The following is a 26,585-nucleotide window of genomic DNA, read 5'->3' as shown; positions in this document are numbered from 1 at the left end:
ACTGGGGTCATTAAATCAAGATCTTAGATTAATGCATTTCCTCTAAAAGCTGTTTCTTAAATAACATTATTTAGGAAAAATGGCTCAAGCTAAAGTGTTATCCTTCAAAATTACTGTTGCCACCCTTTACTAAGGTCTTCATCCTAGCAGAACAGATTAGTTTGTCTTAGAAGTAAATTGTATATCACGTTATATGTAAAGTCTAAGAGCCTTAAAATACTTTCAATGCCAATTATTCTTGTGTTTTATGTTTAGATTACTGAATACTAAAAGAATGTTGTGCAAACAATACTTATTCTTCAAAGGAAGAGATGTACAAGAACACGAGGACATGCACTGAAACTGGAGGGAGGTAGACTTAGAGGAAATTTGATGAAAAAATACTTCACAGAAAGGGTAGTTGATAAATAGAAAAGCCTCCCATCCGATGTTGTTGAAGCTAAACGGTGAAACAATTTAAATACGCTTGGGATAGGCATAATAATATCCTTAAAAGAAATGTAAGGAGCAAATAGAGTTGAAGTTGCCTAAAGGATACATGAAAAGGAGCAGACTACGTGGGCCAAGTGGTTCTTATCTGCCATCAAATTCTGTTTCTATGTAAAATATTATTTCAAGCACCTATTTCTACATGAACTGAACTTTAGAATTTTAAAACTAATCATAGTGTCTTTATCATTTAAGAATAATTTAATTAATTTAAGTCTAATGTAGTTTAATCTTGATTGGAATGTAGATGGGAAAATCGATCAATTCTTAGGTCTTTAAAAGTTTCTATGCCCTTTAATTCATTCAATCATTGTGCTTCATATTGCTTAGAAATAAATGGGATCAAGATATCAATGTCTGGGAGAGGAAAGATTGAAAGACTGTGGATGTCCTGAGCATACTTCTCAATGTCAGTCATTTTGAGTGTAAAACATAACCAAAGAGCAAAAATATATTGTCGGAAGTGGGATTTGAACCTACGCCTCTTTACAGAGACCAGAATTCCCATTAACTGGAAGAGTAGAATCTTGAGTCTGGTGTCTTAGACCGCTCGGCCATCCTGACAAGCACATCAGTATGTCCAAATCTGCTTCCTGTTAGGGTTTATCATTTTACTATTTATATTTTTGATTGTGATTTTGACAAATAATTTGGCCTTGTTGAAAAAGGGGTCATTAAATCAAGATCTTAGATTAATGCATTTCCTCTAAAAGCTGTTTCTTAAATAACATTATTTAGGAAAAATGGCTCAAGCTAAAGTGTTATCCTTCAAAATTACTGTTGCCACCCTTTACTAAGGTCTTCATCCTAGCAGAACAGATTAGTTTGTCTTAGAAGTAAATTGTATATCACGTTATATGTAAAGTCTAAGAGCCTTAAAATACTTTCGATGCCAATTATTCTTGTGTTTTATGTTTAGATTACTGAATACTAAAAGAATGTTGTGCAAACAATACTTATTCTTCAAAGGAAGAGATGTACAAGAACACGAGGACATGCACTGAAACTGGAGGGAGGTAGACTTAGAGGAAATTTGAAGAAAAATTACTTCACAGAAAGGGTAGTTGATAAATAGAAAAGCTTCCCATCCGATGTTGTTGAAGCTAAATGGTGAAACAATTTAAACACGCTTAGGATAGGCATAAGAATATCCTTAAGAGAAATGTAAGGAGCAAATAGGATTGAAGTTGCCAAAAGGATACATGAAAAGGAGCAGACTACGTGGGCCAAGTGGTTCTTATCTGCCATCAAATTCTGTTTCTATGTAAAACATTATTTCAACAGTCAATTTCTACATGAACTGAACTTTAGAATTTTAAAACTAATCATAGTGTCTTTATCATTTAAGAATAATTTAATTAATTTAAGTCTAATGTAATTTGATCTTGATTGGAATGTAGATGGGAAAATCGATCAATTCTTAGGTTTTTAACAGTTTCTATGCCCTTTAATTCATTCAATCATTGTACTTCATATTGCTTAGAAATAAATGGGATCAAGATATCAATGTCTGGGAGAGGAAAGATTGAAAGACTGTGGATGTCCTGAGCATACTTCTCAATGTCGGTCATTTTGAGTGTAAAACATAACCAAAGAGCAAGAAAATATTGTCAGAAGTGGGATTTGAACCCACGCCTCTTTACAGAGACCAGAATTCCCATTAACTGGAAGAGTAGAATCTTGAGTCTGGTGCCTTAGACCGCTCGGCCATCCTGACATGCACATCAGTATGTCCAAACCTGCTTCCTGTTAGGGCTTATCATTTTACTATTTATATTTTTGATTGTGATTTTGACAAATAATTTGGCCTTGTTTGAAAAGGGGTCATTAAATCAAGATCTTAGATTAATGCATTTCCTCTAAAAGCTGTTTCTTAAATAACATTATTTAGGAAAAATGGCTCAAGCTAAAGTGTTATCCTTCAAAATTACTGTTGCCACCCTTTACTAAGGTCTTCATCCTAGCAGAACAGATTAGTTTGTCTTAGAAGTAAATTGTATATCACGTTATGTGTAAAGTCTAAGAGCCTTAAAATACTTTCAATGCCAATTATTCTTGTGTTTTATGTTTAGATTACTGAATACTAAAAGAATGTTGTGCAAACAATACTTATTCTACAAAGGAAGAGATGTACAAGAACACGAAGACATGCACTGAAACTGGAGGGAGGTAGACTTAGAGGAAATTTGATGAAAAAATACTTCACAGAAAGGGTAGTTGATAAATAGAAAAGCCTCCCATCCGATGTTGTTGAAGCTAAACGGTGAAACAATTTAAATACGCTTGGGATAGGCATAATAATATCCTTAAAAGAAATGTAAGGAGCAAATAGAGTTGAAGTTGCCTAAAGGATACATGAAAAGGAGCAGACTACGTGGGCCAAGTGGTTCTTATCTGCCATCAAATTCTGTTTCTATGTAAAATATTATTTCAACCACTAATTTCTACATGAACTGAACTTTAGAATTTTAAAACTAATCATAGTGTCTTTATCATTTAAGAATAATTTAATTAATTTAAGTCTAATGTAGTTTAATCTTGATTGGAATGTAGATGGGAAAATCGATCAATTCTTAGGTCTTTAAAAGTTTCTATGCCCTTTAATTCATTCAATCATTGTGCTTCATATTGCTTAGAAATAAATGGGATCAAGATATCAATGTCTGGGAGAGGAAAGATTGAAAGACTGTGGATGTCCTGAGCATACTTCTCAATGTCAGTCATTTTGAGTGTAAAACATAACCAAAGAGCAAAAATATATTGTCGGAAGTGGGATTTGAACCTACGCCTCTTTACAGAGACCAGAATTCCCATTAACTGGAAGAGTAGAATCTTGAGTCTGGTGTCTTAGACCGCTCGGCCATCCTGACATGCACATCAGTATGTCCAAATCTGCTTCCTGTTAGGGTTTATCATTTTACTATTTATATTTTTGATTGTGATTTTGACAAATAATTTGGCCTTGTTGAAAAAGGGGTCATTAAATCAAGATCTTAGATTAATGCATTTCCTCTAAAAGCTGTTTCTTAAATAACATTATTTAGGAAAAATGGCTCAAGCTAAAGTGTTAACCTTCAAAATTACTGTTGCCACCCTTTACTAAGGTCTTCATCCTAGCAGAACAGATTAGTTTGTCTTAGAAGTAAATTGTATATCACGTTATATGTAAAGTCTAAGAGCCTTAAAATACTTTTGATGCCAATTATTCTTGTGTTTTATGTTTAGATTACTGAATACTAAAAGAATGTTGTGCAAACAATACTTATTCTTCAAAGGAAGAGATGTACAAGAACACGAGGACATGCACTGAAACTGGAGGGAGGTAGACTTAGAGGAAATTTGAAGAAAAATTACTTCACAGAAAGGGTAGTTGATAAATAGAAAAGCTTCCCATCCGATGTTGTTGAAGCTAAATGGTGAAACAATTTAAACACGCTTAGGATAGGCATAAGAATATCCTTAAGAGAAATGTAAGGAGCAAATAGGATTGAAGTTGCCAAAAGGATACATGAAAAGGAGCAGACTACGTGGGCCAAGTGGTTCTTATCTGCCATCAAATTCTGTTTCTATGTAAAACATTATTTCAACAGTCAATTTCTACATGAACTGAACTTTAGAATTTTAAAACTAATCATAGTGTCTTTATCATTTAAGAATAATTTAATTAATTTAAGTCTAATGTAATTTGATCTTGATTGGAATGTAGATGGGAAAATCGATCAATTTTTAGGTCTTTAACAGTTTCTATGCCCTTTAATTCATTCAATCATTGTACTTCATATTGCTTAGAAATAAATGGGATCAAGATATCAATGTCTGGGAGAGGAAAGATTGAAAGACTGTGGATGTCCTGAGCATACTTCTCAATGTCGGTCATTTTGAGTGTAAAACATAACCAAAGAGCAAGAAAATATTGTCAGAAGTGGGATTTGAACCCACGCCTCTTTACAGAGACCAGAATTCCCATTAACTGGAAGAGTAGAATCTTGAGTCTGGTGCCTTAGACCGCTCGGCCATCCTGACATGCACATCAGTATGTCCAAACCTGCTTCCTGTTAGGGTTTATCATTTTACTATTTATATTTTTGATTGTGATTTTGACAAATAATTTGGCCTTGTTGAAAAAGGGGTCATTAAATCAAGATCTTAGATTAATGCATTTCCTCTAAAAGCTGTTTCTTAAATAACATTATTTAGGAAAAATGGCTCAAGCTAAAGTGTTATCCTTCAAAATTACTGTTGCCACCCTTTACTAAGGTCTTCATCCTAGCAGAACAGATTAGTTTGTCTTAGAAGTAAATTGTATATCACGTTATATGTAAAGTCTAAGAGCCTTAAAATACTTTCAATGCCAATTATTCTTGTGTTTTATGTTTAGATTACTGAATACTAAAAGAATGTTGTGCAAACAATACTTATTCTTCAAAGGAAGAGATGTACAAGAACACGAGGACATGCACTGAAACTGGAGGGAGGTAGACTTAGAGGAAATTTGATGAAAAAATACTTCACAGAAAGGGTAGTTGATAAATAGAAAAGCCTCCCATCCGATGTTGTTGAAGCTAAACGGTGAAACAATTTAAATACGCTTGGGATAGGCATAATAATATCCTTAAAAGAAATGTAAGGAGCAAATAGAGTTGAAGTTGCCTAAAGGATACATGAAAAGGAGCAGACTACGTGGGCCAAGTGGTTCTTATCTGCCATCAAATTCTGTTTCTATGTAAAACATTATTTCAACCACCAATTTCTACATGAACTGAACTTTAGAATTTTAAAACTAATCATAGTGTCTTTATCATTTAAGAATAATTTAATTAATTTAATTCTAATGTAGTTTGATCTTGATTGGAATGTAGATGGGAAAATCGATCAATTCTTAGGTCTTTAAAAGTTTCTATGCCCTTTAATTCATTCAATCATTGTGCTTCATATTGCTTAGAAATAAATGGGATCAAGATATCAATGTCTGGGAGAGGAAAGATTGAAAGACTGTGGATGTCCTGAGCATACTTCTCAATGTCAGTCATTTTGAGTGTAAAACATAACCAAAGAGCAAAAATATATTGTCGGAAGTGGGAATTGAACCTACGCCTCTTTACAGAGACCAGAATTCCCATTAACTGGAAGAGTAGAATCTTGAGTCTGGTGTCTTAGACCGCTCGGCCATCCTGACAAGCACATCAGTATGTCCAAATCTGCTTCCTGTTAGGGTTTATCATTTTACTATTTATATTTTTGATTGTGATTTTGACAAATAATTTGGCCTTGTTGAAAAAGGGGTCATTAATTCAAGATCTTAGATTAATGCATTTCCTCTAAAAGCTGTTTCTTAAATAACATTATTTAGGAAAAATGGCTCAAGCTAAAGTGTTATCCTTCAAAATTACTGTTGCCACCCTTTACTAAGGTCTTCATCCTAGCAGAACAGATTAGTTTGTCTTAGAAGTAAATTGTATATCACGTTATATGTAAAGTCTAAGAGCCTTAAAATACTTTCGATGCCAATTATTCTTGTGTTTTATGTTTAGATTACTGAATACTAAAAGAATGTTGTGCAAACAATACTTATTCTTCAAAGGAAGAGATGTACAAGAACACGAGGACATGCACTGAAACTGGAGGGAGGTAGACTTAGAGGAAATTTGAAGAAAAATTACTTCACAGAAAGGGTAGTTGATAAATAGAAAAGCTTCCCATCCGATGTTGTTGAAGCTAAATGGTGAAACAATTTAAACACGCTTAGGATAGGCATAAGAATATCCTTAAGAGAAATGTAAGGAGCAAATAGGATTGAAGTTGCCAAAAGGATACATGAAAAGAAGCAGACTACGTGGGCCAAGTGGTTCTTATCTGCCATCAAATTCTGTTTCTATGTAAAACATTATTTCAACAGTCAATTTCTACATGAACTGAACTTTAGAATTTTAAAACTAATCATAGTGTCTTTATCATTTAAGAATAATTTAATTAATTTAAGTCTAATGTAATTTGATCTTGATTGGAATGTAGATGGGAAAATCGATCAATTCTTAGGTCTTTAACAGTTTCTATGCCCTTTAATTCATTCAATCATTGTACTTCATATTGCTTAGAAATAAATGGGATCAAGATATCAATGTCTGGGAGAGGAAAGATTGAAAGACTGTGGATGTCCTGAGCATACTTCTCAATGTCGGTCATTTTGAGTGTAAAACATAACCAAAGAGCAAGAAAATATTGTCAGAAGTGGGATTTGAACCCACGCCTCTTTACAGAGACCAGAATTCCCATTAACTGGAAGAGTAGAATCTTGAGTCTGGTGCCTTATACCGCTCGGCCATCCTGACATGCACATCAGTATGTCCAAACCTGCTTCCTGTTAGGGTTTATCATTTTACTATTTATATTTTTGATTGTGATTTTGACAAATAATTTGGCCTTGTTGAAAAAGGGGTCATTAAATCAAGATCTTAGATTAATGCATTTCCTCTAAAAGCTGTTTCTTAAATAACATTATTTAGGAAAAATGGCTCAAGCTAAAGTGTTATCCTTCAAAATTACTGTTGTCACCCTTTACTAAGGTCTTCATCCTAGCAGAACAGATTAGTTTGTCTTAGAAGTAAATTGTATATCACGTTATATGTAAAGTCTAAGAGCCTTAAAATACTTTCAATGCCAATTATTCTTGTGTTTTATGTTTAGATTACTGAATACTAAAAGAATGTTGTGCAAACAATACTTAATCTTCAAAGGAAGAGATGTACAAGAACACGAGGACATGCACTGAAACTGGAGGGAGGTAGACTTAGAGGAAATTTGATGAAAAAATACTTCACAGAAAGGGTAGTTGATAAATAGAAAAGCCTCCCATCCGATGTTGTTGAAGCTAAACGGTGAAACAATTTAAATACGCTTGGGATAGGCATAATAATATCCTTAAAAGAAATGTAAGGAGCAAATAGAGTTGAAGTTGCCTAAAGGATACATGAAAAGGAGCAGACTACGTGGGCCAAGTGGTTCTTATCTGCCATCAAATTCTGTTTCTATGTAAAACATTATTTCAACCACCAATTTCTACATGAACTGAACTTTAGAATTTTAAAACTAATCATAGTGTCTTTATCATTTAAGAATAATTTAATTAATTTAATTCTAATGTAGTTTGATCTTGATTGGAATGTAGATGGGAAAATCGATCAATTCTTAGGTCTTTAAAAGTTTCTATGCCCTTTAATTCATTCAATCATTGTGCTTCATATTGCTTAGAAATAAATGGGATCAAGATATCAATGTCTGGGAGAGGAAAGATTGAAAGACTGTGGATGTCCTGAGCATACTTCTCAATGTCAGTCATTTTGAGTGTAAAACATAACCAAAGAGCAAAAATATATTGTCAGAAGTGGGATTTGAACCTACGCCTCTTTACAGAGACCAGAATTCCCATTAACTGGAAGAGTAGAATCTTGAGTCTGGTGTCTTAGACCGCTCGGCCATCCTGACAAGCACATCAGTATGTCCAAATCTGCTTCCTGTTAGGGTTTATCATTTTACTATTTATATTTTTGATTGTGATTTTGACAAATAATTTGGCCTTGTTGAAAAAGGGGTCATTAATTCAAGATCTTAGATTAATGCATTTCCTCTAAAAGCTGTTTCTTAAATAACATTATTTAGGAAAAATGGCTCAAGCTAAAGTGTTATCCTTCAAAATTACTGTTGCCACCCTTTACTAAGGTCTTCATCCTAGCAGAACAGATTAGTTTGTCTTAGAAGTAAATTGTATATCACGTTATATGTAAAGTCTAAGAGCCTTAAAATACTTTCGATGCCAATTATTCTTGTGTTTTATGTTTAGATTACTGAATACTAAAAGAATGTTGTGCAAACAATACTTATTCTTCAAAGGAAGAGATGTACAAGAACACGAGGACATGCACTGAAACTGGAGGGAGGTAGACTTAGAGGAAATTTGAAGAAAAATTACTTCACAGAAAGGGTAGTTGATAAATAGAAAAGCTTCCCATCCGATGTTGCTGAAGCTAAATGGTGAAACAATTTAAACACGCTTAGGATAGGCATAAGAATATCCTTAAGAGAAATGTAAGGAGCAAATAGGATTGAAGTTGCCAAAAGGATACATGAAAAGGAGCAGACTACGTGGGCCAAGTGGTTCTTATCTGCCATCAAATTCTGTTTCTATGTAAAACATTATTTCAACAGTCAATTTCTACATGAACTGAACTTTAGAATTTTAAAACTAATCATAGTGTCTTTATCATTTAAGAATAATTTAATTAATTTAAGTCTAATGTAGTTTAATCTTGATTGGAATGTAGATGGGAAAATCGATCAATTCTTAGGTCTTTAAAAGTTTCTATGCCCTTTAATTCATTCAATCATTGTGCTTCATATTGCTTAGAAATAAATGGGATCAAGATATCAATGTCTGGGAGAGGAAAGATTGAAAGACTGTGGATGTCCTGAGCATACTTCTCAATGTCAGTCATTTTGAGTGTAAAACATAACCAAAGAGCAAAAATATATTGTCGGAAGTGGGATTTGAACCTACGCCTCTTTACAGAGACCAGAATTCCCATTAACTGGAAGAGTAGAATCTTGAGTCTGGTGTCTTAGACCGCTCGGCCATCCTGACAAGCACATCAGTATGTCCAAATCTGCTTCCTGTTAGGGTTTATCATTTTACTATTTATATTTTTGATTGTGATTTTGACAAATAATTTGGCCTTGTTGAAAAAGGGGTCATTAAATCAAGATCTTAGATTAATGCATTTCCTCTAAAAGCTGTTTCTTAAATAACATTATTTAGGAAAAATGGCTCAAGCTAAAGTGTTATCCTTCAAAATTACTGTTGCCACCCTTTACTAAGGTCTTCATCCTAGCAGAACAGATTAGTTTGTCTTAGAAGTAAATTGTATATCACGTTATATGTAAAGTCTAAGAGCCTTAAAATACTTTTGATGCCAATTATTCTTGTGTTTTATGTTTAGATTACTGAATACTAAAAGAATGTTGTGCAAACAATACTTATTCTTCAAAGGAAGAGATGTACAAGAATACGAGGACATGCACTGAAACTGGAGGGAGGTAGACTTAGAGGAAATTTGAAGAAAAATTACTTCACAGAAAGGGTAGTTGATAAATAGAAAAGCTTCCCATCCGATGTTGTTGAAGCTAAATGGTGAAACAATTTAAACACGCTTAGGATAGGCATAAGAATATCCTTAAGAGAAATGTAAGGAGCAAATAGGATTGAAGTTGCCAAAAGGATACATGAAAAGGAGCAGACTACGTGGGCCAAGTGGTTCTTATCTGCCATCAAATTCTGTTTCTATGTAAAACATTATTTCAACAGTCAATTTCTACATGAACTGAACTTTAGAATTTTAAAACTAATCATAGTGTCTTTATCATTTAAGAATAATTTAATTAATTTAAGTCTAATGTAATTTGATCTTGATTGGAATGTAGATGGGAAAATCGATCAATTCTTAGGTCTTTAACAGTTTCTATGCCCTTTAATTCATTCAATCATTGTACTTCATATTGCTTAGAAATAAATGGGATCAAGATATCAATGTCTGGGAGAGGAAAGATTGAAAGACTGTGGATGTCCTGAGCATACTTCTCAATGTCGGTCATTTTGAGTGTAAAACATAACCAAAGAGCAAGAAAATATTGTCAGAAGTGGGATTTGAACCCACGCCTCTTTACAGAGACCAGAATTCCCATTAACTGGAAGAGTAGAATCTTGAGTCTGGTGCCTTAGACCGCTCGGCCATCCTGACATGCACATCAGTATGTCCAAACCTGCTTCCTGTTAGGGTTTATCATTTTACTATTTATATTTTTGATTGTGATTTTGACAAATAATTTGGCCTTGTTGAAAAAGGGGTCATTAAATCAAGATCTTAGATTAATGTATTTCCTCTAAAAGCTGTTTCTTAAATAACATTATTTAGGAAAAATGGCTCAAGCTAAAGTGTTATCCTTCAAAATTACTGTTGCCACCCTTTACTAAGGTCTTCATCCTAGCAGAACAGATTAGTTTGTCTTAGAAGTAAATTGTATATCACGTTATATGTAAAGTCTAAGAGCCTTAAAATACTTTCAATGCCAATTATTCTTGTGTTTTATGTTTAGATTACTGAATACTAAAAGAATGTTGTGCAAACAATACTTATTCTTCAAAGGAAGAGATGTACAAGAACACGAGGACATGCACTGAAACTGGAGGGAGGTAGACTTAGAGGAAATTTGATGAAAAAATACTTCACAGAAAGGGTAGTTGATAAATAGAAAAGCCTCCCATCCGATGTTGTTGGAGCTAAACGGTGAAACAATTTAAATACGCTTGGGATAGGCATAATAATATCCTTAAAAGAAATGTAAGGAGCAAATAGAGTTGAAGTTGCCTAAAGGATACATGAAAAGGAGCAGACTACGTGGGCCAAGTGGTTCTTATCTGCCATCAAATTCTGTTTCTATGTAAAACATTATTTCAACCACCAATTTCTACATGAACTGAACTTTAGAATTTTAAAACTAATCATAGTGTCTTTATCATTTAAGAATAATTTAATTAATTTAATTCTAATGTAGTTTGATCTTGATTGGAATGTAGATGGGAAAATCGATCAATTCTTAGGTCTATAAAAGTTTCTATGCCCTTTAATTCATTCAATCATTGTGCTTCATATTGCTTAGAAATAAATGGGATCAAGATATCAATGTCTGGGAGAGGAAAGATTGAAAGACTGTGGATGTCCTGAGCATACTTCTCAATGTCAGTCATTTTGAGTGTAAAACATAACCAAAGAGCAAAAATATATTGTCGGAAGTGGGATTTGAACCTACGCCTCTTTACAGAGACCAGAATTCCCATTAACTGGAAGAGTAGAATCTTGAGTCTGGTGTCTTGGACCGCTCGGCCATCCTGACAAGCACATCAGTATGTCCAAATCTGCTTCCTGTTAGGGTTTATCATTTTACTATTTATATTTTTGATTGTGATTTTGACAAATAATTTGGCCTTGTTGAAAAAGGGGTCATTAATTCAAGATCTTAGATTAATGCATTTCCTCTAAAAGCTGTTTCTTAAATAACATTATTTAGGAAAAATGGCTCAAGCTAAAGTGTTATCTTCAAAATTACTGTTGTCACCCTTTACTAAGGTCTTCATCCTACCAGAACAGATTAGTTTGTCTTAGAAGTAAATTGTATATCACGTTATATGTAAAGTCTAAGAGCCTTAAAATACTTTCGATGCCAATTATTCTTGTGTTTTATGTTTAGATTACTGAATACTAAAAGAATGTTGTGCAAACAATACTTATTCTTCAAAGGAAGAGATGTACAAGAACACGAGGACATGCACTGAAACTGGAGGGAGGTAGACTTAGAGGAAATTTGAAGAAAAATTACTTCACAGAAAGGGTAGTTGATAAATAGAAAAGCTTCCCATCTGATGTTGCTGAAGCTAAATGGTGAAACAATTTAAACACGCTTAGGATAGGCATAAGAATATCCTTAAGAGAAATGTAAGGAGCAAATAGGATTGAAGTTGCCAAAAGGATACATGAAAAGGAGCAGACTACGTGGGCCAAGTGGTTCTTATCTGCCATCAAATTCTGTTTCTATGTAAAACATTATTTCAACAGTCAATTTCTACATGAACTGAACTTTAGAATTTTAAAACTAATCATAGTGTCTTTATCATTTAAGAATAATTTAATTAATTTAAGTCTAATGTAATTTGATCTTGATTGGAATGTAGATGGGAAAATCGATCAATTCTTAGGTCTTTAACAGTTTCTATGCCCTTTAATTCATTCAATCATTGTACTTCATATTGCTTAGAAATAAATGGGATCAAGATATCAATGTCTGGGAGAGGAAAGATTGAAAGACTGTGGATGTCCTGAGCATACTTCTCAATGTCGGTCATTTTGAGTGTAAAACATAACCAAAGAGCAAGAAAATATTGTCAGAAGTGGAAATTGAACCCACGCCTCTTTACAGAGACCAGAATTCCCATTAACTGGAAGAGTAGAATCTTGAGTCTGGTGCCTTAGACTGCTCGGCCATCCTGACATGCACATCAGTATGTCCAAACCTGCTTCCTGTTAGGGTTTATCATTTTACTATTTATATTTTTGATTGTGATTTTGACAAATAATTTGGCCTTGTTGAAAAAGGGGTCATTAAATCAAGATCTTAGATTAATGCATTTCCTCTAAAAGCTGTTTCTTAAATAACATTATTTAGGAAAAATGGCTCAAGCTAAAGTGTTATCCTTCAAAATTACTGTTGCCACCCTTTACTAAGGTCTTCATCCTAGCAGAACAGATTAGTTTGTCTTAGAAGTAAATTGTATATCACGTTATATGTAAAGTCTAAGAGCCCTAAAATACTTTCGATGCCAATTATTCTTGTGTTTTATGTTTAGATTACTGAATACTAAAAGAATGTTGTGCAAACAATACTTATTCTTCAAAGGAAGAGATGTACAAGAACACGAAGACATGCACTGAAACTGGAGGGAGGTAGACTTAGAGGAAATTTGATGAAAAAATACTTCACAGAAAGGGTAGTTGATAAATAGAAAAGCCTCCCATCCGATGTTGTTGAAGCTAAACGGTGAAACAATTTAAATACGCTTGGGATAGGCATAATAATATCCTTAAAAGAAATGTAAGGAGCAAATAGAGTTGAAGTTGCCTAAAGGATACATGAAAAGGAGCAGACTACGTGGGCCAAGTGGTTCTTATCTGCCATCAAATTCTGTTTCTATGTAAAATATTATTTCAACCACCAATTTCTACATGAACTGAACTTTAGAATTTTAAAACTAATCATAGTGTCTTTATCATTTAAGAATAATTTAATTAATTTAAGTCTAATGTAGTTTAATCTTGATTGGAATGTAGATGGGAAAATCGATCAATTCTTAGGTCTTTAAAAGTTTCTATGCCCTTTAATTCATTCAATCATTGTGCTTCATATTGCTTAGAAATAAATGGGATCAAGATATCAATGTCTGGGAGAGGAAAGATTGAAAGACTGTGGATGTCCTGAGCATACTTCTCAATGTCAGTCATTTTGAGTGTAAAACATAACCAAAGAGCAAAAATATATTGTCGGAAGTGGGATTTGAACATACGCCTCTTTACAGAGACCAGAATTCCCATTAACTGGAAGAGTAGAATCTTGAGTCTGGTGTCTTAGACCGCTCGGCCATCCTGACAAGCACATCAGTATGTCCAAATCTGCTTCCTGTTAGGGTTTATCATTTTACTATTTATATTTTTGATTGTGATTTTGACAAATAATTTGGCCTTGTTGAAAAAGGGGTCATTAAATCAAGATCTTAGATTAATGCATTTCCTCTAAAAGCTGTTTCTTAAATAACATTATTTAGGAAAAATGGCTCAAGCTAAAGTGTTATCCTTCAAAATTACTGTTGCCACCCTTTACTAAGGTCTTCATCCTAGCAGAACAGATTAGTTTGTCTTAGAAGTAAATTGTATATCACGTTATATGTAAAGTCTAAGAGCCTTAAAATACTTTCGATGCCAATTATTCTTGTGTTTTATGTTTAGATTACTGAATACTAAAAGAATGTTGTGCAAACAATACTTATTCTTCAAAGGAAGAGATGTACAAGAACACGAGGACATGCACTGAAACTGGAGGGAGGTAGACTTAGTGGAAATTTGAAGAAAAATTACTTCACAGAAAGGGTAGTTGATAAATAGAAAAGCTTCCCATCCGATGTTGTTGAAGCTAAATGGTGAAACAATTTAAACACGCTTAGGATAGGCATAAGAATATCCTTAAGAGAAATGTAAGGAGCAAATAGGATTGAAGTTGCCAAAAGGATACATGAAAAGGAGCAGACTACGTGGGCCAAGTGGTTCTTATCTGCCATCAAATTCTGTTTCTATGTAAAACATTATTTCAACAGTCAATTTCTACATGAACTGAACTTTAGAATTTTAAAACTAATCATAGTGTCTTTATCATTTAAGAATAATTTAATTAATTTAAGTCTAATGTAATTTGATCTTGATTGGAATGTAGATGGGAAAATCGATCAATTCTTAGGTCTTTAACAGTTTCTATGCCCTTTAATTCATTCAATCATTGTACTTCATATTGCTTAGAAATAAATGGGATCAAGATATCAATGTCTGGGAGAGGAAAGATTGAAAGACTGTGGATGTCCTGAGCATACTTCTCAATGTCGGTCATTTTGAGTGTAAAACATAACCAAAGAGCAAGAAAATATTGTCAGAAGTGGGATTTGAACCCACGCCTCTTTACAGAGACCAGAATTCCCATTAACTGGAAGAGTAAAATCTTGAGTCTGGTGCCTTAGACCGCTCGGCCATCCTGACATGCACATCAGTATGTCCAAACCTGCTTCCTGTTAGGGTTTATCATTTTACTATTTATATTTTTGATTGTGATTTTGACAAAAAATTTGGCCTTGTTGAAAAAGGGGTCATTAAATCAAGATCTTAGATTAATGCATTTCCTCTAAAAGCTGTTTCTTAAATAACATTATTTAGGAAAAATGGCTCAAGCTAAAGTGTTATCCTTCAAAATTACTGTTGCCACCCTTTACTAAGGTCTTCATCCTAGCAGAACAGATTAGTTTGTCTTAGAAGTAAATTGTATATCACGTTATATGTAAAGTCTAAGAGCCTTAAAATACTTTCAATGCCAATTATTCTTGTGTTTTATGTTTAGATTACTGAATACTAAAAGAATGTTGTGCAAACAATACTTATTCTTCAAAGGAAGAGATGTACAAGAACACGAGGACATGCACTGAAACTGGAGGGAGGTAGACTTAGAGGAAATTTGATGAAAAAATACTTCACAGAAAGGGTAGTTGATAAATAGAAAAGCCTCCCATCCGATGCTGTTGAAGCTAAACGGTGAAACAATTTAAATACGCTTGGGATAGGCATAATAATATCCTTAAAAGAAATGTAAGGAGCAAATAGAGTTGAAGTTGCCTAAAGGATACATGAAAAGGAGCAGACTACGTGGGCCAAGTGGTTCTTATCTGCCATCAAATTCTGTTTCTATGTAAAACATTATTTCAACCACCAATTTCTACATGAACTGAACTTTAGAATTTTAAAACTAATCATAGTGTCTTTATCATTTAAGAATAATTTAATTAATTTAATTCTAATGTAGTTTGATCTTGATTGGAATGTAGATGGGAAAATCGATCAATTCTTAGGTCTTTAAAAGTTTCTATGCCCTTTAATTCATTCAATCATTGTGCTTCATATTGCTTAGAAATAAATGGGATCAAGATATCAATGTCTGGGAGAGGAAAGATTGAAAGACTGTGGATGTCCTGAGCATACTTCTCAATGTCAGTCATTTTGAGTGTAAAACATAACCAAAGAGCAAAAATATATTGTCGGAAGTGGAATTTGAACCTACGCCTCTTTACAGAGACCAGAATTCCCATTAACTGGAAGAGTAGAATCTTGAGTCTGGTGTCTTAGACCGCTCGGCCATCCTGACAAGCACATCAGTATGTCCAAATCTGCTTCCTGTTAGGGTTTATCATTTTACTATTTATATTTTTGATTGTGATTTTGACAAATAATTTGGCCTTGTTGAAAAAGGGGTCATTAATTCAAGATCTTAGATTAATGCATTTCCTCTAAAAGCTGTTTCTTAAATAACATTATTTAGGAAAAATGGCTCAAGCTAAAGTGTTATCCTTCAAAATTACTGTTGCCACCCTTTACTAAGGTCTTCATCCTAGCAGAACAGATTAGTTTGTCTTAGAAGTAAATTGTATATCACGTTATATGTAAAGTCTAAGAGCCTTAAAATACTTTCGATGCCAATTATTCTTGTGTTTTATGTTTAGATTACTGAATACTAAAAGAATGTTGTGCAAACAATACTTATTCTTCAAAGGAAGAGATGTACAAGAACACGAGGACATGCACTGAAACTGGAGGGAGGTAGACTTAGAGGAAATTTGAAGAAAAATTACTTCACAGAAAGGGTAGTTGATAAATAGAAAAGCTTCCCATCCGATGTTGCTGAAGCTAAATGGTGAAACAATTTAAACACGCTTAGGATAGGCATAAGAATATCCTTAAGAGAAATGTAAGGAGCAAATAGGATTGAAGTTGCCAAAAGGATACATGAAAAGGAGCAGACTACGTGGGCCAAGTGGTTCTTATCTGCCATCAAATTCTGTTTCTATGTAAAACATTATTTCAACAGTCAATTTCTACATGAACTGAACTTTAGAATTTTAAAACTAATCATAGTGTCTTTATCATTTAAGAATAATTTAATTAATTTAAGTCTAATGTAATTTGATCTTGATTGGAATGTAGATGGGAAAATCGATCAATTCTTAGGTCTTTAACAGTTTCTATGCCCTTTAATTCATTCAATCATTGTACTTCATATTGCTTAGAAATAAATGGGATCAAGATATCAATGTCTGGGAGAGGAAAGATTGAAAGACTGTGGATGTCCTGAGCATACTTCTCAATGTCGGTCATTTTGAGTGTAAAACATAACCAAAGAGCAAGAAAATATTGTCAGAAGTGGAATTTGAACCCACGCCTCTTTACAGAGACCAGAATTCCCATTAACTGGAAGAGTAGAATCTTGAGTCTGGCGCCTTAGACTGCTCGGCCATCCTGACATGCACATCAGTATGTCCAAACCTGCTTCCTGTTAGGGTTTATCATTTTACTATTTATATTTTTGATTGTGATTTTGACAAATAATTTGGCCTTGTTGAAAAAGGGGTCATTAAATCAAGATCTTAGATTAATGCATTTCCTCTAAAAGCTGTTTCTTAAATAACATTATTTAGGAAAAATGGCTCAAGCTAAAGTGTTATCCTTCAAAATTACTGTTGCCACCCTTTACTAAGGTCTTCATCCTAGCAGAACAGATTAGTTTGTCTTAGAAGTAAATTGTATATCACGTTATATGTAAAGTCTAAGAGCCCTAAAATACTTTCGATGCCAATTATTCTTGTGTTTTATGTTTAGATTACTGAATACTAAAAGAATGTTGTGCAAACAATACTTATTCTTCAAAGGAAGAGATATACAAGAACACGAGGACATGCACTGAAACTGGAGGGAGGTAGACTTAGAGGAAATTTGAAGAAAAATTACTTCACAGAAAGGGTAGTTGATAAATAGAAAAGCCTCCCATCCGATGTTGTTGAAGCTAAATGGTGAAACAATTTAAACACGCTTGGGATAGGCATAAGAATATCCTTAAGAGAAATGTAAGGAGCAAATAGGATTGAAGTTGCCAAAAGGATACATGAAAAGGAGCAGACTACGTGGGCCAAGTGGTTCTTATCTGCCATCAAATTCTGTTTCTATGTAAAACATTATTTCAACAGTCAATTTCTACATGAACTGAACTTTAGAATTTTAAAACTAATCATAGTGTCTTTATCATTTAAGAATAATTTAATTAATTTAAGTCTAATGTAATTTGATCTTGATTGGAATGTAGATGGGAAAATCGATCAATTCTTAGGTCTTTAACAGTTTCTATGCCCTTTAATTCATTCAATCATTGTACTTCATATTGCTTAGAAATAAATGGGATCAAGATATCAATGTCTGGGAGAGGAAAGATTGAAAGACTGTGGATGTCCTGAGCATACTTCTCAATGTCGGTCATTTTGAGTGTAAAACATAACCAAAGAGCAAGAAAATATTGTCAGAAGTGGGATTTGAACCCACGCCTCTTTACAGAGACCAGAATTCCCATTAACTGGAAGAGTAGAATCTTGAGTCTGGTGCCTTAGACCGCTCGGCCATCCTGACATGCACATCAGTATGTCCAAACCTGCTTCCTGTTAGGGTTTATCATTTTACTATTTATATTTTTGATTGTGATTTTGACAAATTATTTGGCCTTGTTGAAAAAGGGGTCATTAAATCAAGATCTTAGATTAATGCATTTCCTCTAAAAGCTGTTTCTTAAATAACATTATTTAGGAAAAATGGCTCAAGCTAAAGTGTTATCCTTCAAAATTACTGTTGCCACCCTTTACTAAGGTCTTCATCCTAGCAGAACAGATTAGTTTGTCTTAGAAGTAAATTGTATATCACGTTATATGTAAAGTCTAAGAGCCTTAAAATACTTTCGATGCCAATTATTCTTGTGTTTTATGTTTAGATTACTGAATACTAAAAGAATGTTGTGCAAACAATACTTATTCTTCAAAGGAAGAGATGTACAAGAACACGAGGACATGCACTGAAACTGGAGGGAGGTAGACTTAGAGGAAATTTGAAGAAAAATTACTTCACAGAAAGGGTAGTTGATAAATAGAAAAGCTTCCCATCCGATGTTGTTGAAGCTAAATGGTGAAACAATTTAAACACGCTTAGGATAGGCATAAGAATATCCTTAAGAGAAATGTAAGGAGCAAATAGGATTGAAGTTGCCAAAAGGATACATGAAAAGGAGCAGACTACGTGGGCCAAGTGGTTCTTATCTGCCATCAAATTCTGTTTCTATGTAAAACATTATTTCAACAGTCAATTTCTACATGAACTGAACTTTAGAATTTTAAAACTAATCATAGTGTCTTTATCATTTAAGAATAATTTAATTAATTTAAGTCTAATGTAATTTGATCTTGATTGGAATGTAGATGGGAAAATCGATCAATTCTTAGGTCTTTAACAGTTTCTATGCCCTTTAATTCATTCAATCATTGTACTTCATATTGCTTAGAAATAAATGGGATCAAGATATCAATGTCTGGGAGAGGAAAGATTGAAAGACTGTGGATGTCCTGAGCATACTTCTCAATGTCGGTCATTTTGAGTGTAAAACATAACCAAAGAGCAAGAAAATATTGTCAGAAGTGGGATTTGAACCCACGCCTCTTTACAGAGACCAGAATTCCCATTAACTGGAAGAGTAGAATATTGAGTCTGGTGCCTTAGACCGCTCGGCCATCCTGACATGCACATCAGTATGTCCAAACCTGCTTCCTGTTAGGGTTTATCATTTTACTATTTATATTTTTGATTGTGATTTTGACAAATAATTTGGCCTTGTTGAAAAAGGGGTCATTATATCAAGATCTTAGATTAATGCATTTCCTCTAAAAGCTGTTTCTTAAATAACATTATTTAGGAAAAATGGCTCAAGCTAAAGTGTTATCCTTCAAAATTACTGTTGCCACCCTTTACTAAGGTCTTCATCCTAGCAGAACAGATTAGTTTGTCTTAGAAGTAAATTGTATATCACGTTATATGTAAAGTCTAAGAGCCTTAAAATACTTTCAATGCCAATTATTCTTGTGTTTTATGTTTAGATTACTGAATACTAAAAGAATGTTGTGCAAACAATACTTATTCTTCAAAGGAAGAGATGTACAAGAACACGAGGACTTGCACTGAAACTGGAGGGAGGTAGACTTAGAGGAAATTTGATGAAAAAATACTTCACAGAAAGGGTAGTTGATAAATAGAAAAGCCTCCCATCCGATGTTGTTGAAGCTAAACGGTGAAACAATTTAAATACGCTTGGGATAGGCATAATAATATCCTTAAAAGAAATGTAAGGAGCAAATAGAGTTGAAGTTGCCTAAAGGATACATGAAAAGGAGCAGACTACGTGGGCCAAGTGGTTCTTATCTGCCATCAAATTCTGTTTCTATGTAAAATATTATTTCAAGCACCTATTTCTACATGAACTGAACTTTAGAATTTTACAACTAATCATAGTGTCTTTATCATTTAAGAATAATTTAATTAATTTAAGTCTAATGTAGTTTAATCTTGATTGGAATGTAGATGGGAAAATCGATCAATTCTTAGGTCTTTAAAAGTTTCTATGCCCTTTAATTCATTCAATCATTGTGCTTCATATTGCTTAGAAATAAATGGGATCAAGATATCAATGTCTGGGAGAGGAAAGATTGAAAGACTGTGGATGTCCTGAGCATACTTCTCAATGTCGGTCATTTTGAGTGTAAAACATAACCAAAGAGCAAGAAAATATTGTCAGAAGTGGGATTTGAACCCACGCCTCTTTACAGAGACCAGAATTCCCATTAACTGGAAGAGTAGAATCTTGAGTCTGGTGCCTTAGACCACTCGGCCATCCTGACATGCACATCAGTATGTCCAAACCTGCTTCCTGTTAGGGCTTATCATTTTACTATTTATATTTTTGATTGTGATTTTGACAAATAATTTGGCCTTGTTTGAAATGGGGTCATTAAATCAAGATCTTAGATTAATGCATTTCCTCTAAAAGCTGTTTCTTAAATAACATTATTTAGGAAAAATGGCTCAAGCTAAAGTGTTATCCTTCAAAATTACTGTTGCCACCCTTTACTAAGGTCTTCATCCTAGCAGAACAGATTAGTTTGTCTTAGAAGTAAATTGTATATCACGTTATATGTAAAGTCTAAGAGCCTTAAAATACTTTCAATGCCAATTATTCTTGTGTTTTATGTTTAGATTACTGAATACTAAAAGAATGTTGTGCAAACAATACTTATTCTTCAAAGGAAGAGATGTACAAGAACACGAAGACATGCACTGAAACTGGAGGGAGGTAGACTTAGAGGAAATTTGATGAAAAAATACTTCACAGAAAGGGTAGTTGATAAATAGAAAAGCCTCCCATCCGATGTTGTTGAAGCTAAACGGTGAAACAATTTAAATACGCTTGGGATAGGCATAATAATATCCTTAAAAGAAATGTAAGTAGCAAATAGAGTTGAAGTTGCCTAAAGGATACATGAAAAGGAGCAGACTACGTGGGCCAAGTGGTTCTTATCTGCCATCAAATTCTGTTTCTATGTAAAATATTATTTCAACCACCAATTTCTACATGAACTGAACTTTAGAATTTTAAAACTAATCATAGTGTCTTTATCATTTAAGAATAATTTAATTAATTTAAGTCTAATGTAGTTTAATCTTGATTGGAATGTAGATGGGAAAATCGATCAATTCTTAGGTCTTTAAAAGTTTCTATGCCCTTTAATTCATTCAATCATTGTGCTTCATATTGCTTAGAAATAAATGGGATCAAGATATCAATGTCTGGGAGAGGAAAGATTGAAAGACTGTGGATGTCCTGAGCATACTTCTCAATGTCAGTCATTTTGAGTGTAAAACATAACCAAAGAGCAAAAATATATTGTTGGAAGTGGGATTTGAACCTACGCCTCTTTACAGAGACCAGAATTCCCATTAACTGGAAGAGTAGAATCTTGAGTCTGGTGTCTTAGACCGCTCGGCCATCCTGACAAGCACATCAGTATGTCCAAATCTGCTTCCTGTTAGGGTTTATCATTTTACTATTTATATTTTTGATTGTGATTTTGACAAATAATTTGGCCTTGTTGAAAAAGGGGTCATTAAATCAAGATCTTAGATTAATGCATTTCCTCTAAAAGCTGTTTCTTAAATAACATTATTTAGGAAAAATGGCTCAAGCTAAAGTGTTATCCTTCAAAATTACTGTTACCACCCTTTACTAAGGTCTTCATCCTAGCAGAACAGATTAGTTTGTCTTAGAAGTAAATTGTATATCACGTTATATGTAAAGTCTAAGAGCCTTAAAATTCTTTCGATGCCAATTATTCTTGTGTTTTATGTTTAGATTACTGAATACTAAAAGAATGTTGTGCAAACAATACTTATTCTTCAAAGGAAGAGATGTACAAGAACACGAGGACATGCACTGAAACTGGAGGGAGGTAGACTTAGAGGAAATTTGAAGAAAAATTACTTCACAGAAAGGGTAGTTGATAAATAGAAAAGCTTCCCATCCGATGTTGTTGAAGCTAAATGGTGAAACAATTTAAACACGCTTAGGATAGGCATAAGAATATCCTTAAGAGAAATGTAAGGAGCAAATAGGATTGAAGTTGCCAAAAGGATACATGAAAAGGAGCAGACTACGTGGGCCAAGTGGTTCTTATCTGCCATCAAATTCTGTTTCTATGTAAAACATTATTTCAACAGTCAATTTCTACATGAACTGAACTTTAGAATTTTAAAACTAATCATAGTGTCTTTATCATTTAAGAATAATTTAATTAATTTAAGTCTAATGTAATTTGATCTTGATTGGAATGTAGATGGGAAAATCGATCAATTCTTAGGTCTTTAACAGTTTCTATGCCCTTTAATTCATTCAATCATTGTACTTCATATTGCTTAGAAATAAATGGGATCAAGATATCAATGTCTGGGAGAGGAAAGATTGAAAGACTGTGGATGTCCTGAGCATACTTCTCAATGTCGGTCATTTTGAGTGTAAAACATAACCAAAGAGCAAGAAAATATTGTCAGAAGTGGGATTTGAACCCACGCCTCTTTACAGAGACCAGAATTCCCATTAACTGGAAGAGTAGAATCTTGAGTCTGGTGCCTTAGACCGCTCGGCCATCCTGACATGCACATCAGTATGTCCAAACCTGCTTCCTGTTAGGGTTTATCATTTTACTATTTATATTTTTGATTGTGATTTTGACAAATAATTTGGCCTTGTTGAAAAAGGGGTCATTAAATCAAGATCTTAGATTAATGCATTTCCTCTAAAAGCTGTTTCTTAAATAACATTATTTAGGAAAAATGGCTCAAGCTAAAGTGTTATCCTTCAAAATTACTGTTGCCACCCTTTACTAAGGTCTTCATCCTAGCAGAACAGATTAGTTTGTCTTAGAAGTAAATTGTATATCACGTTATATGTAAAGTCTAAGAGCCTTAAAATACTTTCAATGCCAATTATTCTTGTGTTTTATGTTTAGATTACTGAATACTAAAAGAATGTTGTGCAAACAATACTTATTCTTCAAAGGAAGAGATGTACAAGAACACGAGGACATGCACTGAAACTGGAGGGAGGTAGACTTAGAGGAAATTTGATGAAAAAATACTTCACAGAAAGGGTAGTTGATAAATAGAAAAGCCTCCCATCCGATGTTGTTGAAGCTAAACGGTGAAACAATTTAAATACGCTTGGGATAGGCATAATAATATCCTTAAAAGAAATGTAAGGAGCAAATAGAGTTGAAGTTGCCTAAAGGATACATGAAAAGGAGCAGACTACGTGGGCCAAGTGGTTCTTATCTGCCATCAAATTCTGTTTCTATGTAAAACATTATTTCAACCACCAATTTCTACATGAACTGAACTTTAGAATTTTAAAACTAATCATAGTGTCTTTATCATTTAAGAATAATTTAATTAATTTAATTCTAATGTAGTTTGATCTTGATTGGAATGTATATGGGAAAATCGATCAATTCTTAGGTCTTTAAAAGTTTCTATGCCCTTTAATTCATTCAATCATTGTGCTTCATATTGCTTAGAAATAAATGGGATCAAGATATCAATGTCTGGGAGAGGAAAGATTGAAAGACTGTGGATGTCCTGAGCATACTTCTCAATGTCAGTCATTTTGAGTGTAAAACATAACCAAAGAGCAAAAATATATTGTCGGAAGTGGGATTTGAACCTACGCCTCTTTACAGAGACCAGAATTCCCATTAACTGGAAGAGTAGAATCTTGAGTCTGGTGTCTTAGACCGCTCGGCCATCCTGACAAGCACATCAGTATGTCCAAATCTGCTTCCTGTTAGGGTTTATCATTTTACTATTTATATTTTTGATTGTGATTTTGACAAATAATTTGGCCTTGTTGAAAAAGGGGTCATTAATTCAAGATCTTAGATTAATGCATTTCCTCTAAAAGCTGTTTCTTAAATAACATTATTTAGGAAAAATGGCTCAAGCTAAAGTGTTATCCTTCAAAATTACTGTTGTCACCCTTTACTAAGGTCTTCATCCTAGCAGAACAGATTAGTTTGTCTTAGAAGTAAATTGTATATCACGTTATATGTAAAGTCTAAGAGCCTTAAAATACTTTTGATGCCAATTATTCTTGTGTTTTATGTTTAGATTACTGAATACTAAAAGAATGTTGTGCAAACAATACTTATTCTTCAAAGGAAGAGATGTACAAGAACACGAGGACATGCACTGAAACTGGAGGGAGGTAGACTTAGAGGAAATTTGAAGAAAAATTACTTCACAGAAAGGGTAGTTGATAAATAGAAAAGCTTCCCATCCGATGTTGCTGAAGCTAAATGGTGAAACAATTTAAACACGCTTAGGATAGGCATAAGAATATCCTTAAGAGAAATGTAAGGAGCAAATAGGATTGAAGTTGCCAAAAGGATACATGAAAAGGAGCAGACTACGTGGGCCAAGTGGTTCTTATCTGCCATCAAATTCTGTTTCTATGTAAAACATTATTTCAACAGTCAATTTCTACATGAACTGAACTTTAGAATTTTAAAACTAATCATAGTGTCTTTATCATTTAAGAATAATTTAATTAATTTAAGTCTAATGTAGTTTAATCTTGATTGGAATGTAGATGGGAAAATCGATCAATTCTTAGGTCTTTAAAAGTTTCTATGCCCTTTAATTCATTCAATCATTGTGCTTCATATTGCTTAGAAATAAATGGGATCAAGATATCAATGTCTGGGAGAGGAAAGATTGAAAGACTGTGGATGTCCTGAGCATACTTCTCAATGTCAGTCATTTTGAGTGTAAAACATAACCAAAGAGCAAAAATATATTGTTGGAAGTGGGATTTGAACCTACGCCTCTTTACAGAGACCAGAATTCCCATTAACTGGAAGAGTAGAATCTTGAGTCTGGTGCCTTAGACCGCTCGGCCATCCTGACATGCACATCAGTATGTCCAAACCTGCTTCCTGTTAGGGCTTATCATTTTACTATTTATATTTTTGATTGTGATTTTGACAAATAATTTGGCCTTGTTTGAAAAGGGGTCATTAAATCAAGATCTTAGATTAATGCATTTCCTCTAAAAGCTGTTTCTTAAATAACATTATTTAGGAAAAATGGCTCAAGCTAAAGTGTTATCCTTCAAAATTACTGTTGCCACCCTTTACTAAGGTCTTCATCCTAGCAGAACAGATTAGTTTGTCTTAGAAGTAAATTGTATTTCACGTTATATGTAAAGTCTAAGAGCCTTAAAATACTTTCAATGCCAATTATTCTTGTGTTTTATGTTTAGATTACTGAATACTAAAAGAATGTTGTGCAAACAATACTTATTCTTCAAAGGAAGAGATGTACAAGAACACGAAGACATGCACTGAAACTGGAGGGAGGTAGACTTAGAGGAAATTTGATGAAAAAATACTTCACAGAAAGGGTAGTTGATAAATAGAAAAGCCTCCCATCCGATGTTGTTGAAGCTAAACGGTGAAACAATTTAAATACGCTTGGGATAGGCATAATAATATCCTTAAAAGAAATGTAAGGAGCAAATAGAGTTGAAGTTGCCTAAAGGATACATGAAAAGGAGCAGACTACGTGGGCCAAGTGGTTCTTATCTGCCATCAAATTCTGTTTCTATGTAAAATATTATTTCAACCACCAATTTCTACATGAACTGAACTTTAGAATTTTAAAACTAATCATAGTGTCTTTATCATTTAAGAATAATTTAATTAATTTAAGTCTAATGTAGTTTAATCTTGATTGGAATGTAGATGGGAAAATCGATCAATTCTTAGGTCTTTAAAAGTTTCTATGCCCTTTAATTCATTCAATCATTGTGCTTCATATTGCTTAGAAATAAATGGGATCAAGATATCAATGTCTGGGAGAGGAAAGATTGAAAGACTGTGGATGTCCTGAGCATACTTCTCAATGTCAGTCATTTTGAGTGTAAAACATAACCAAAGAGCAAAAATATATTGTTGGAAGTGGGATTTGAACCTACGCCTCTTTACAGAGACCAGAATTCCCATTAACTGGAAGAGTAGAATCTTGAGTCTGGTGTCTTAGACCGCTCGGCCATCCTGACAAGCACATCAGTATGTCCAAATCTGCTTCCTGTTAGGGTTTATCATTTTACTATTTATATTTTTGATTGTGATTTTGACAAATAATTTGGCCTTGTTGAAAAAGGGGTCATTAAATCAAGATCTTAGATTAATGCATTTCCTCTAAAAGCTGTTTCTTAAATAACAT

The 26,585-nt window shown here is 33.6% G+C and overlaps 9 non-coding genes across 9 annotated transcripts; all 9 read right to left on the bottom strand.

Annotated features, from left to right (window-relative positions):
- Positions 1-2,097: 2,097 nt before the first annotated feature.
- Positions 2,098-2,206, bottom strand: TRNAL-CAA (transfer RNA leucine (anticodon CAA)). Its single transcript has 2 exons — positions 2,169-2,206; positions 2,098-2,143 (listed from the first exon to the last, which is right to left on the bottom strand). It is a non-coding gene; the product is annotated as a tRNA-Leu (tRNA).
- Positions 2,207-4,403: 2,197 nt separating this feature from the next.
- Positions 4,404-4,512, bottom strand: TRNAL-CAA (transfer RNA leucine (anticodon CAA)). The gene is made up of 2 exons: positions 4,475-4,512; positions 4,404-4,449 (listed from the first exon to the last, which is right to left on the bottom strand). It is a non-coding gene; the product is annotated as a tRNA-Leu (tRNA).
- A 2,197-nt stretch (positions 4,513-6,709) lies between these two features.
- TRNAL-CAA (transfer RNA leucine (anticodon CAA)) lies at positions 6,710-6,818 on the bottom strand. Its single transcript has 2 exons — positions 6,781-6,818; positions 6,710-6,755 (listed from the first exon to the last, which is right to left on the bottom strand). It is a non-coding gene; the product is annotated as a tRNA-Leu (tRNA).
- A 3,350-nt stretch (positions 6,819-10,168) lies between these two features.
- Positions 10,169-10,277, bottom strand: TRNAL-CAA (transfer RNA leucine (anticodon CAA)). The gene is made up of 2 exons: positions 10,240-10,277; positions 10,169-10,214 (listed from the first exon to the last, which is right to left on the bottom strand). It is a non-coding gene; the product is annotated as a tRNA-Leu (tRNA).
- Positions 10,278-14,779: 4,502 nt separating this feature from the next.
- On the bottom strand, positions 14,780-14,888 carry TRNAL-CAA (transfer RNA leucine (anticodon CAA)). Its single transcript has 2 exons — positions 14,851-14,888; positions 14,780-14,825 (listed from the first exon to the last, which is right to left on the bottom strand). It is a non-coding gene; the product is annotated as a tRNA-Leu (tRNA).
- Positions 14,889-18,238: 3,350 nt separating this feature from the next.
- Positions 18,239-18,347, bottom strand: TRNAL-CAA (transfer RNA leucine (anticodon CAA)). The gene is made up of 2 exons: positions 18,310-18,347; positions 18,239-18,284 (listed from the first exon to the last, which is right to left on the bottom strand). It is a non-coding gene; the product is annotated as a tRNA-Leu (tRNA).
- A 1,044-nt stretch (positions 18,348-19,391) lies between these two features.
- TRNAL-CAA (transfer RNA leucine (anticodon CAA)) lies at positions 19,392-19,500 on the bottom strand. Its single transcript has 2 exons — positions 19,463-19,500; positions 19,392-19,437 (listed from the first exon to the last, which is right to left on the bottom strand). It is a non-coding gene; the product is annotated as a tRNA-Leu (tRNA).
- A 1,044-nt stretch (positions 19,501-20,544) lies between these two features.
- Positions 20,545-20,653, bottom strand: TRNAL-CAA (transfer RNA leucine (anticodon CAA)). The gene is made up of 2 exons: positions 20,616-20,653; positions 20,545-20,590 (listed from the first exon to the last, which is right to left on the bottom strand). It is a non-coding gene; the product is annotated as a tRNA-Leu (tRNA).
- A 2,197-nt stretch (positions 20,654-22,850) lies between these two features.
- On the bottom strand, positions 22,851-22,959 carry TRNAL-CAA (transfer RNA leucine (anticodon CAA)). Its single transcript has 2 exons — positions 22,922-22,959; positions 22,851-22,896 (listed from the first exon to the last, which is right to left on the bottom strand). It is a non-coding gene; the product is annotated as a tRNA-Leu (tRNA).
- Positions 22,960-26,585: the final 3,626 nt, after the last annotated feature.

The sequence above is a fragment of the Taudactylus pleione genome, unplaced genomic scaffold (assembly GCF_031769625.1).
Source record: "Taudactylus pleione unplaced genomic scaffold, aTauple2 ptg000612l, whole genome shotgun sequence".
Classification (NCBI taxonomy): Eukaryota; Metazoa; Chordata; class Amphibia; order Anura; family Myobatrachidae; genus Taudactylus; species Taudactylus pleione.
This window is presented reverse-complemented; position numbering and strand designations above follow the sequence as displayed.